General features: G+C 40.3%; 1 long non-coding RNA gene across 1 annotated transcript in view; it reads left to right on the top strand.

The window, feature by feature from the left end:
* LOC122451016 overlaps positions 1–12,273 on the top strand; it is a 228,564-nt gene that overhangs the window by 105,003 nt on the left and 111,288 nt on the right. The window contains exon 4 of the long non-coding RNA XR_006272288.1: positions 11,800–11,985. This is a non-coding gene — a long non-coding RNA (uncharacterized LOC122451016). The remainder of the gene's footprint in view (positions 1–11,799; positions 11,986–12,273) is intronic.

Here is a 12,273-nt window from a genome sequence, read left to right as displayed (position 1 = left end):
AACTGAGGCTCAGAGGGATGGAGTCGCTGGTCCAAAGTTATCTGATTAGTAGCATTTTCCTAAAATTTCTCTTCCTGCATCACTTCTCTATGTAAAAATTTTAAGTCTTTGTCTTTTTTTCTTCCTACAAAGACTTTTTAGGTTAATTTCATTTTTTCTCTAATTTCCCCAAATACTGTATATTCTGAGTCTTTTAATCCACTCTTTCTAATCTCCATTTTACTTCTACATACACATACACAGTATCTCAATTTGCTTATTTACTTGGCCATGGAGCCTCAGTTTAGATGTCACTTCCTTCAGGAATTCCAGCCCACTCCTCTGGGTCAATTTCCTCCCTTTTGTAGTCCCACCTTGTGTCACCTCTCATCAGAGCATGTCTCAGCTTTCTTGTGATCCTTGCGTTCTTGTTCCATAACTGGGTAATAAGCTTGAGAAGACCGTAGCTTGTCCACTGCTTTATACGCAAGCACAAAATAGCCACTTAGAAATAACTGTCCAGTGAGTGAATGAATGAATCAGTGGATACATGGATGAAGCAAGGGAGCTATGGTTCAAAGCCACTTTGAGGCAATCCCAAAACTTGTGTGTCTATCTAACCCAATGATATTCAGCGTCACTTAAGAGCCCTTGTCAGCAAGAAAAACACCTGTCTTGGCATACAGACTCCAAGATGGGCTTTATCTTCCCCTGAATATCGTTCACCCACCTGGTTTTGCCATAGAATGTGGCTCTTTTCTTTGCTATAAAACGTATTCCTTCACACTGCATCTCTCATCCTGACACGAACGGTCATAAAATGTGTCTTTGTGTAACTTCTATCCTGATGCTTGCTTTCCACTCATTCCACTAACAAGTTGACCCTTTTCGAGGCTCTAGAACTCTAATTGGTGATACCTATCAGCTTTGGTGTGGTGTGTCACCAGGGAACACTGATTGCCTCGTCATTCCAAGTGCTGGCGGCATGAACACTGATGTGTGTGCTGTGGGGCAAAGTCCAGGGTGAGTCCCAGGAGAGCATCGCTGGTCCACTGAAGCATTTCCATCTTTAGCTCTTTGGAGTCTGTGAGCTGCATCAGCGGGGGTTTGATTTGCTGTTAAGGGTAGGTGAACTCAATAAATAAGGGCGGTTTTCCACTCTTATTGTTTCATTTCCAGCGCAGCCCCGGTCCAGACATGGCAGAAGCCATTTATTGCGGATGCAAAGCTGTGACTGGAGCAGCTTGAACAGCCTGATATACGTGCTCTGTCTGGGCTTTTTATAGGGCAGCTGTTTCTCCGAGGATCAAGCTCAGGTATTGGGAGTGTGAATTATGAGTCCTAATCAACTTGGTCATGCTTTGTGGCCTGGGAAAAGCCAGAGTGTTTCCCTTTTATGATTTGAGAGTGCACTTTTTGCAGCCTGTGGAGCAATTAGCCAATCTTTGAAATGGATACCCCGTAAACGTGGCGTGTCCTTGGAGAGCCACCACGACAGGTTACTCTGGGAGGGGAGGCTGTGAGGGGGTCCCACGACTGCTTTAGTGCTTGCTGAATGGCCTGCAAGCTGGGGGAAGACTGTTTACTGTAAGAGAAAGAAGATAAGACTTCCAGACAGACAGGAACATCAACACATCCATGGCTGTCCCTCCCCCTACAGAATCATCAAAGTGTCAAAGAGATTCCACTAAAGGCTCCAAAGGACCGTGCTGTTTACTTTATTCTGAAAGTTCTCCTGTTTCTCTGATTGTAACATTGGTTTTGTCAGGACCAGTATTACCTTTGTGTAGAGGAAGTTAGGATCTCCAGAAACAGTTAAGGAGTGTACATTTAAAAAAATGTATTGAGATGAATTCATTTAATGTAAAATTAACCATTTTAAAGCAAGCAATTCATCAGTACTCAGTATATTTACATTGGTGTGCAACCACCTCAACTGTCTAGTTGCAAAATATTTTCATCACTCCCAAATAAAACTCTAAAGCCATCAAGCAGTTCCTCCCCACCCTCCCCTCTCCCAAGCCCCTGGCAACCTCCAAGCTGTGTGCTGTTTTTACAGACTTGCCTATTCTGAATATTTCATATAGAAGAGGAATCATACAGTGTGACCTTCCGTGTCTGACTTCCTCCCTTGTACATATTTAAGGAAACTGTATTAATTTAGATGACTTCATATCAGGTGAAAAGGTAGCTTAGTTCCAGAGCTCTGGTTCTAGAAAGCAGTAAATTATCACTTATTTGGTATGGGGACTGAAAATATGAAAAAACAAAACCCATTGAAAACAAAGTATTACTGTTCTTAATAAATAGAACCATTATCTATCCAATTTCCAAACTTCAAACTTAAATGTCAGCTTTGATTCCTCCCTATCCTCTATCTCCAACATTTATTTAACTACCAATTCTTCTTTATAAGTTGTTAGAGATTCTTTACTATACTAATGTTTCTCTACCACACTGTCACTTCTAAAAAAATGTCAGTACTCTGTCATTTGCTTTCTGGACTGCCAAAACAGCCTTCTGGTTGGCTTCTAGCTTCCGTCTTCACTCTCTGTAACTCACTTTCCAAGAAGTAGCTTTTGGGGTCCTCTTCAATAACACACACAAACATACTTATTACCCTATTGAAAACCTTCAAAGTTTTTGCTGCCTTCAAAATATGAACAATGAAACCTGGCAAAAATATAACTCTAGAGTTACCCCTCTCTGTTCTCAGGCTTCTGTCCTCCTTGCCATGTTCCATCCATTCTGAACTTTCTTGAGGTCCTGACTGCACTCCATGTTTTTGTCCTCCATACATCTGTTTTCACTAGTTCTTTCCTGGAATGCACCCTTCCTTCCCCCTTTATCACCTGCATATCCTCTGCATTTCATTTCAGAACTCAGCTTAGATGCTACCTCTTCTAGGAAGTTTTCCTTCCACCTCCCACCCTCCCAGCTCCTGAAATTTGTCACCCTCCTCTGCCCACATCAACCCCTGGAATCAGGCTTTTAATTGCCTTGTTAGGTTCTTGTCTCTCCCCTGAACTGTATAATGTATAACATTTGAAGACAAGGATCATGGCTCAATTATTTTTGATTTCCCAGTGCCAGTGTAAGACTTGGTACTATTTATTGATGGGTCATGGAATATTGGAAAAGTTTAACTGACTGGTCTTGAGAGGCCAGAGAACAAAGGTTCACTATATAATATTATGTGATACTCAATGAGTTGGAGGAAATAATGCCCATCTAGAGTTAAAAGACTAAAAATCAGACTCTCCCTGAACACTGAACTCTCACCCTATACACACAATCAATGACCTTTCCTTCTTGTGAAAATTTTGCAAGACTTTAGACTTCATCACATTCTGGACCAGTGTTCTGACCTCAGTTTTTTGGAATGGAAGAACAAAACTGAATGCAACAGCCCTGAAGGAAACTCACCCAATGAAACCAGACTCAATGAGAGCTGGCAGTTAAATACGTCTGTGTGTCTGTGTGGTCACTGAATCAACCACTGGTCATTGAGCTGGGGTTTGGAAGACCATCTTACAGGGACTGAAGCTGATTGATTTACTGGCCATCCCAGCAGACTCAAACGTTTGCGGGATTTGTTTTTATGGTTTTTGCCCCCCCCAGCCCCATGCAGAGTTGGTCATTCCTACATTTGTTCTTAACATACCGCAGAGTGCAGACAACCGCTATGGCATGATATGGTCTATAATTATTTAAGGATGTAGCTGTCTCTCTTTGAGGCTAGGAATTGCTTCTCAAATTCTTCTTTATATCTCTTGTATGAATCAAAGAAAACTGTATAGATGAAGTACTTAAACTGATATATTTAATAGCACTTAATAGTTATTTCATAAGAGTGAAATTGTGTCTGTTTCATAAGTGTGAAATTGTGTCTGATTCTTCTCTCTAGTACTACTGTAGTTTCAAAAAGCTCTCTCAATTATTCTTGGTATTATTACATAAATTAATAAATTCATCTTAATCAAGAAGCATAATAGTATTACTGATAACACATCATTTTCCACATTCTGTGGATTTAATTGTGCTCCTATATCAGAGATGGTCCTGGGGCCAACGGGCATGGTTTTACTTGTTAGTGTTCATGTTCTCAAAACCTCATTAGGGAATATATGTTATTACGGACAACTCAATACAAAAACGCACATTTATTGTGATATTATATGTGTCTCAATATATCAAATTTTAGTTGAGGCTGAAAAATGGTTTGAAGTGAAATTAAAGGCTGTCTACCCTAGTGATGACCTAAATGCAGCATGTCTGGTCTGCTTGACCACAGCCAGACCTGGAATCTGTGGGCATCCTTTGCAAGGGACATTGTCTTGCTTCAATTGTGCCTTTTGGTAAAGGCAGTTTTGTTTTTTTTTTTTTGGTTTCCAGTTTCTTGGAAAAGATAAAGAGATGCCTCTGGCTCAGAGTTACACAGTTGATACACCAGGAGCATTATTCTCCTTGTAGGAATCTGAGAATGTCAGTCAGAGACCTGCCCTGTCAGTTCAGAGGACAGCAAGGATCTTCCCACATTCTTTTCTCTGATTCTGTTTCCCAGAGGATGTGTCCAGTTATTTTAGTGAGTCATGAAAAATCCCTAGAGGTACCATACTTGCCTGAATTTTGTGCTTCCCCCCCACCTCCTCTGGAGAAAATGATGGTGGAGGGTAGATGAATGGTGCTGATGATATACAAAAGAGGAGAGGGATCTAGGGCAAAAGTGGCAAAAGACCTAGTCATTCAATCATGAAACTGTAAATCTGTGACCTTGGCCAAAGCATCTAAACTCTGTGAGCCTTAGTTTCTTCAACAAACTCAGAAAAAATGGTGCCTGACTTTTTTTCCCTAAAAGATCAGAATGAACAATAGGGATGCTATTTACTTAAATATGTGTTGTTCATTTTTAAAAAGGAATGGTTTTATTTTTTATTGAAGTATAATTGCTTCCCACTTGCTCCCCAGGTTGCGCAGTGGTAAAGAATACACCTGCCAATGCAGGAGACACAAGAGATGTGGGTTCTACCCCTGGGTCAGAAAGATCCCCTGGAGGAGGAAATGGCAACCCACTCCAGTATTCTTGCCTGGAAAATTCCATGGACAGAGGAGCATGGGGGGCTACAGTCTGTGGGGTTGTAAAGAGTTGGACAGAATGGAGTGCACACACAGACACAGACACACACACACTCACACAATCGTTTTACAATGTTGTGTTAGTTTCTGTCATATAATGAAGTGAATCAGCTATAGATGTACTTTTGTATTTATTTTAGATGATTAAATTTTAAAAGATTGGTCATGCAGAAACTAGTTCAGCACCTCTGCAGTGCACTTATGTTAATGTGACCATTGAATCTGTGCACACAGGGAGAACTTTTGAGGGGCCATCAGTTTAGCTGAGCTCCTTGGTCCTGATTGCAATGGATGACCTTACCAAAGTGCTCAAGGGCGTGTGTGATGGCCTGAATGCTTTGGTCTCCCCCAACGTCATCTGTTGAAATCCTAACCCTCCACGTAGATTCGCTGAATAAGGAAATGGCAACCCACTCCAGGAATCTTGCCTGGGGAATCCCATGGACAGAGGAACCTGGTGGGCTATAGTCCCTCGGGTCACAAAAAAGTCGGACACGACTTAGCCACTAAACAAAATGTAATGGTATTAGGAGGTAAGTTAGGTCGTGGGGGTGGAGCCTCTGTGAATGGATTAATACCCTTATGAAAGAAATCTCAAAGAGCTCCCACACGCCTTCTGCCTTGTGAGGATACAGTGAAAAGAAGTAGATTTAGAACTTAGAATGGTTGTGACACGTCATCAAACTAGCAGTCTCTTACACTCTGTTTTTCTTCATACTCGAAGTCAATAGAGGTAGACGACATAGAAATAGAAAAAATACGTATGTGTGTGTGCATTCCTTCCTCAGAGATGACATACTATAATGGATCTATAATTTTAGGGATTTCGATATCCCTGATTTCAGCCCTGGGAATGTAGGTTGAGATGCCAAAGTAGTAGGGAGATCAACTGTTGCCTATTGGCTGGTTGGTTGAGTTACTCATGTAGTAACTATTCGTGGATTACCTACCAGGTATCAAGGTCTGTACTAGGCATAGTCTAGTGGATTTAAACACATGAATGGCTATCTATGACATGAGGTAATGCAGTACATGCTGCTATATTAGAGTTAAGAACATATCGCTGTTCTTACTACCCCTGTCTTAGGCTTTAGGTGGTTTTGGAAGGATTCTCTGAGGAACGTGGTAGATATCCCACAGTCAATCATTTGTGCAGGTTTTCCCAGCTCTGTGTTCTCCTAAACAATCAGTCGCTTATTTATGTTATTCTATAAAATGTTAAGTGCCAAGCCCTTCCTGTGTAGTGAGTTCTCTTTGTGGACAGAAGTGAGCTTGGTGTGTCTGAAGTGTCAGGAAGGCTGTGTGAAAGGCGCTGTGTTTGTGGTGCCACATGTTATGACAATGAGCAAAACAGACACTTATGGTCCTCCACAGCCTATAGTCTGTAAAGCAGAATTGTAGGCTTTGGCCTTTCACTCACCTTATGTACATCCTCAGGTAAATAACTTCGTCTCTCTAAACCTCCATTTCTCCAGGTGTAAAGTTAGGAGGTAGGATAAGATGATTTCACTGTGTCAGCATTTGACCTTCTAGTCCTCCACATAATTCTCTCACAGCCCTTATAGCATTAAGTTCTCAACAAAAGTCAACTGTTGCTTGGTTTAAGGATAAAAATGGATGGAAAACACATCTTGTTAGAGGCTCAGGTTTTTGAGAAGTGGCACTACCTTCTTGGGGAAGACATCTTTGCTTGATCGGATGTATTCAGCAGAAAGTAAGGGAACTGAGAGGAAATGAGAATGTCAGTGTCAAGTTCTGAAATACCTGTATGGGCGCTGAGGCTCACATCTGGAAACATTGTTTCAGTCTTACAAGATTCCTCTTTTGTGTAGGATGTATAACTAAAAGTTCTTTATCCCATGGATATGAACTAAGGATATCACCCTCATAGGTGATTTATTCCTAGCTATTTTACTACCCAGCATACAATTTGATTATTTTTTCCTCTGGTGCCAACTTACCACAAATAATAGTAATATGAGTTATCGATAATATTTATAAACCATAGTTATAATTCTTGACCTAGAAAATGTATGAATTCTCAAGCTGTTGCATAGGTAGGACTTCATTTCTCCCTCCTAACAGCAATATGATATAGGTTGGGTGAGGGTTATTATTCCCATTTTATAGATAGGAAACTGAGGTTCAGAGAGGCTTATTAACTCACCTGAAGTCTCACAGATAAGAAGCTTCAGAGGCGTGATTCCACTTCATTTGTTTCCAGAGAAATATTTAGAAATGAATGACTCAAACCAGAGGTAAGCCGCTGAGCAAGAGAAATTATTTGTACCACATATGCTAACCAGAGGACTCTACAAAATATAAAAAGAACTACAAGTCAATAAGTAAAAGAGACAATTCAACAGGAAAACATGAGCAAGAAACTTGAACAGAAACTTCATTAGAAGAGTATATTCAAGTGATCAATAAACTTTTGAAAGGCTGCTCACCTTCCTTGATCATCAGGGAAGTGAAAATTATTTTCACAAAGCAGTATCACTGCACATTGATTGGAATGGCTCATCTGTAAAACATGGAACATATCAAAACATGTTGAACAATAAATATATTATTTAGAAGGAACTGATAGGGAATGATGTTAATAGTTAATAGCAAGAAGAGTTATTGAATGTATTTAGCAACAGGAATTCTATACATACTGTTGGTGGGGGTGTAAATTGTTGCAAGCACTTTGGAAAAGTGACCATATTAACTCAAGTTAAATATTTTCATACCCTATGACCCAGTAATTCTAGTCCTAGATATGCTAAAGAAGAGTGTGCATCTGTTGACAAAAAAATCATGTGCAGGAATGTTTATAGCACCATTATTTATTATAGTCTGGAACTGAAGTCATCTAAATATTCATCCACAAAGAGATGAATAAACAAATTGTGATGTAGCCACACGATGGAATATTATACAGCAATGACAGTGAAGAGTAACACTATAGCTAACAACAGTAATGTATCTTATAAACATGGAGTTTAGTGAAAGAAGCCCCATGCAATGAAAGGGTCCCTACAGTACTCTTACTGGTATTAGATATAAGGATAGAAGTTAGCTTTTGGTTGTGAAAGAGGATGCAGAGGATTCTGGGGTGCTAAAGATGTTCGGTTCCGTGATGTAAGTCCTGGTTCCATAGGCTTGTCAGTTTGTGATAATCCATGAAGCTGTGTATTTATGATTTGTATACTTTTATATCTGTGTGCTATTCCTCAATAGCATTTTACTCAGTTCAGTTCAGTTGCTCAGTCGTGTCTGACTCTGAGACCCCATGGACTGCAGCACACCAGGCTTCCCTGTCCATCACCAACTCCCAGAGTTTGCTCAAACTCATGTCCATCGAGTCAGCAATGCCACCCAACCATCTTATCCTCTACTGTCCCCTTCTCCTCCTGCCTTCAATCTTTCCTATCATCAGGGTCTTTTCCAATGAGTCAGTTCTTCGCATCAGGTGGCCAAAGTATTGGAGCACTTTACTAAGTGGACCACATAGCAAACTAGAGCCTTCAGGACGCAATGACTATCTCTGTGTGCCAAGAAGAGAGATGATTCCATGAAAAATTACTAACAAATTTGGACATTGTGTATTTAAAAAGTATAAGTGAGGAAGTGAAGAAGAATGCAAATTGGAATATCAGTGTGTGACTAGACCACTGGCCACCTGCTCAGATGAAGGAAAAAAGCTTCACGTGGATTAAGTAACTTGCTGAAGGTCCAGCAGCTCATAAGTGGTTCAGCTGGAATTCTCATCAACGTCTTTTTATTCCATAGCTCATGCTCCTTCAGCTATACCATCTCAGCAGGCAATATTTTACTTCAACCCTGAAACAGTAAAGAATGGGAAAAACAGAAGGAGGTAAAAGAGTAGACGTCATCAAGAAACGATTTAAAGTATTGGTTTAAAGTCTGCCTTTCACCATAATCTCTAGATCCTTATCTCCCTGTTAGCTCCTCTTTACAAGAGAGAAGTTCTTTAATTGAAAGAATGAGTGAGTGAATGAATGAATGGAGAGGAAAGTGGAGACAGCCTTTGGAGGAATGCCATACTCCATCAAACTAACAGTCTCTAATGGCCTTTGGTTTTCATATTCTAAGTGAAGAAGCAAATAGGAAAAAAAGATTACATGCACACACACACAGACAACACACTTGCTTGGCCTACAGCTTCAGGGATCTCAATATTCCTAATTACAACTTATATTGCAGGCTACACAGAAGCACTGCTGATTCCATCCCTGGCAGGACTCCTGTTCAAACATACTTCCCAGAAATCTTAGGCATCTTGCCACAGTAAGGAAACAATTTACGTCAGATTTTGAGCAGGGGACTCCGTCGAGGGTGGAGAGGAAGGCGGGGGCGAGTCGTTAAAGGTGGTAAGAGGAAGGCTTTTCATGGAGGCTACAGCTGATCACTTTTTCCCTGGTCCAGGAGGAGGACAAAGTGGTTATTATTCCTCTTTGGCTCACTGTGGCCCCAACAGCTCTGTTCTGAAAGTCAGGGGCTGCCTGGAGGTATCTCTGGGGATACAGAATGAGTCTGGCTATGATGCTAAAGAATTTTCCTCTCTTTTGCTCGCTCTCTTGATGGTTTGCCACAGTTAAAAGGTTTCTTTTGATTAATTATGGATAGTCTTTAATGTCCCCTCCCTTTAGTTCATGGACTGGTATTGAAATGACCTCAGAAATGATTGAGTCAAACTTCTTCCCAAGGCAGGAATTATTTGTGTAGCCAAAAAATCATTCTCCATTCTATAAATATTTATTCCTTGTGACAGATATTGTTGGTATTCTACCTACTGTTCAGCTGTTCTTCCCTTCTCCTTGCTAACAGCACTCTCATGGATTTTTTTTTTTTTTTTTGAGTGGAAGCATTATGGCCACAGCCAAGCAATAAATTTTTATTGGTGTAAGTCGATCATGATAATCTTCTTCTCACTCTTTTAGCATTCTTGGAAGCCCCAGTGTACCTCAGTTTTGTCCAAAGAGACCTAGGAAAATGAAATTTTCCTGCAGAATTCTTAAAGAAGTTTTGTTTTTCTGATGAAAAAGGAAAGACACACTGCAATGTCCTTTCTCATTCTGGCCTCGACTGTAAATATGACACTTGCCACCTTGTGACCATGAGGTACTGGCAAGAAGGCTGTAGACTTGATTGATCTATTGAACAGACACAAGTTACTCTTATATAACTGTTAGTAGGAATGTAAATTGGTACAGTCACTGTGGAAAACAGCATGAAAGTTCCTCAAAACTTTAAAAATAGAACTAACATGCAATCCAGCAAGTCCACATTCCACCCCTGGGTATTTGTCCAAAGAAAATGAAAACATGAATTAGAAAAGATATATTCACTTCAATGTTCATAGCAGAATTATTTATTATAGCCAAGATATAGAAGCAACCTAAGTGTCCAGGGACAGATGAATGGATAAATATCTATATGTATCTATCTGTCTATAATACACTGTATGTTTTCATTTATATATAGAATCATTAAAAAAAAAAAAAAACAGACATACAAGTATAACAAAACAGATATAGACACAGATACAGAGAACAAACTAGTTGTTGCCAGAAAGGATGTAGGGTGAAGATGGGGTAGAAGAGGTGAAAGAGATTAAGAGTTGCAAACTACTAGTTAGAAATCACAAGGATATAATGTAAGCATAGGCAAGATAGTCAATGGTATTGTAATAAATTTGCATGGTGTGTGTAATCTATAAAAATGTTGAATTGCTATATTGTATACCTGAAACAATTATCTCTCTGTCTCCTGTACAATGTCACAAGCCTCCATCCATAGTTCATCAGGCACTCTATTAGATCTAGTCCCTTAAATCTATTTTTCACTTCCACTGTATAATCATAAGGGATTTGATTTAGGTCATACCTGAATGGTCAAGTGGTTTTCCCAACTTTCTTCAATTTAAGTCTGAATTTGGCAATAAGGAGTTCATGATCTGAGCCACAGTCAGCTCCCGGTCTTGTTTTTGCTGACTATATAGAGCTTCTCCATCTTTGGCTGCCAAGAATATAATCAATCTGATTTCGGTATTGACCATCTGGTGATGTCCATGTGTAGAATCTTCTCTTGTGTTGTTGGAAGAGGGTATTTGCTATGACCAGTGCGTTCTCTTGGCAAAACTCTATTAGCCTTTGCCCTGCTTCATTCTGTACTCCAAGGCCAAATTTGCCTGTTACTCCAGGTGTTTCTTGATTTCCTACTTTTGCATTCCAGTGCCCTATAATGAAAAGGACATATTTTTTGGGTGTTAGTTCTAAAAGGTCTTGTAGGTCTTCATAAAACCATTCAACTTCGACTTCTTCAGCATTACTGGTCGGGGAACCTGATGCAAAGAGCTGACTCATTTGAAAAGACCCTGATGCTAGGAAAGATTGAGGGCCGGGGGAGACAGGGGCAACAGACGATGAGATGGCTGGATGGCATCACCGACTCAATGGACATGAGCTTGGGTAGACTCCGGAAATTCGTGATGGATAGGGAGGCCTGGCGTGCTGTGGTTCATGGGGTTGCGAAGAGTTGAACACGACTGAGTGACTGAACTGAACTGAACTGAAACAAATATGATGTAAATTAACTCTACTTCAATCAAAATATTATAAAACAAAATAGTCACTGAGGTCAGATTTTCTGTTTCTTGCAAATGTATGTATATAGGTACTATATTTGAGGCACTGAGCGTGTGACAGCCTTCATCAATCAGAACTTCAGCGTCTACCTCAGCTACCTAGAACTACCTAATCTGGGATCTCACCATTCCTTGGAAGCCTATATCTTGTGCCTAATCAAAGTCGAGGAAGAAGACTCAAGTCATTTGTGGCCAATGTGGGGATACTCCAATAGGTAATACTTACTCCAGAGCCACCCACCCCCACCCCCAGGTTGATGGAGGGTTTGTTGGGCTAGCATTGGGTTAATGGCCTTGAAAGCCAGTAGCAAGGAAAAGGACTTCTAGTGGGTAGAATTTTGGGAATTGCATCTGGTTATCATTGGTGTAAAAAGATAATTGGCCAAGGAAGGGAGTGAGGGTGATATAGGGGTAGGGGGAACTAAGAGATACAAACTATTATGTATAAAATAAGCTATAAGAATATATTGTACAACATGGTGAACATAGTCAAATCTTAAAAT

Source organism: Cervus canadensis, chromosome 12, assembly GCF_019320065.1.
Source record: "Cervus canadensis isolate Bull #8, Minnesota chromosome 12, ASM1932006v1, whole genome shotgun sequence".
Lineage (NCBI taxonomy): Eukaryota > Metazoa > Chordata > Mammalia > Artiodactyla > Cervidae > Cervus > Cervus canadensis.
This window is presented reverse-complemented; position numbering and strand designations above follow the sequence as displayed.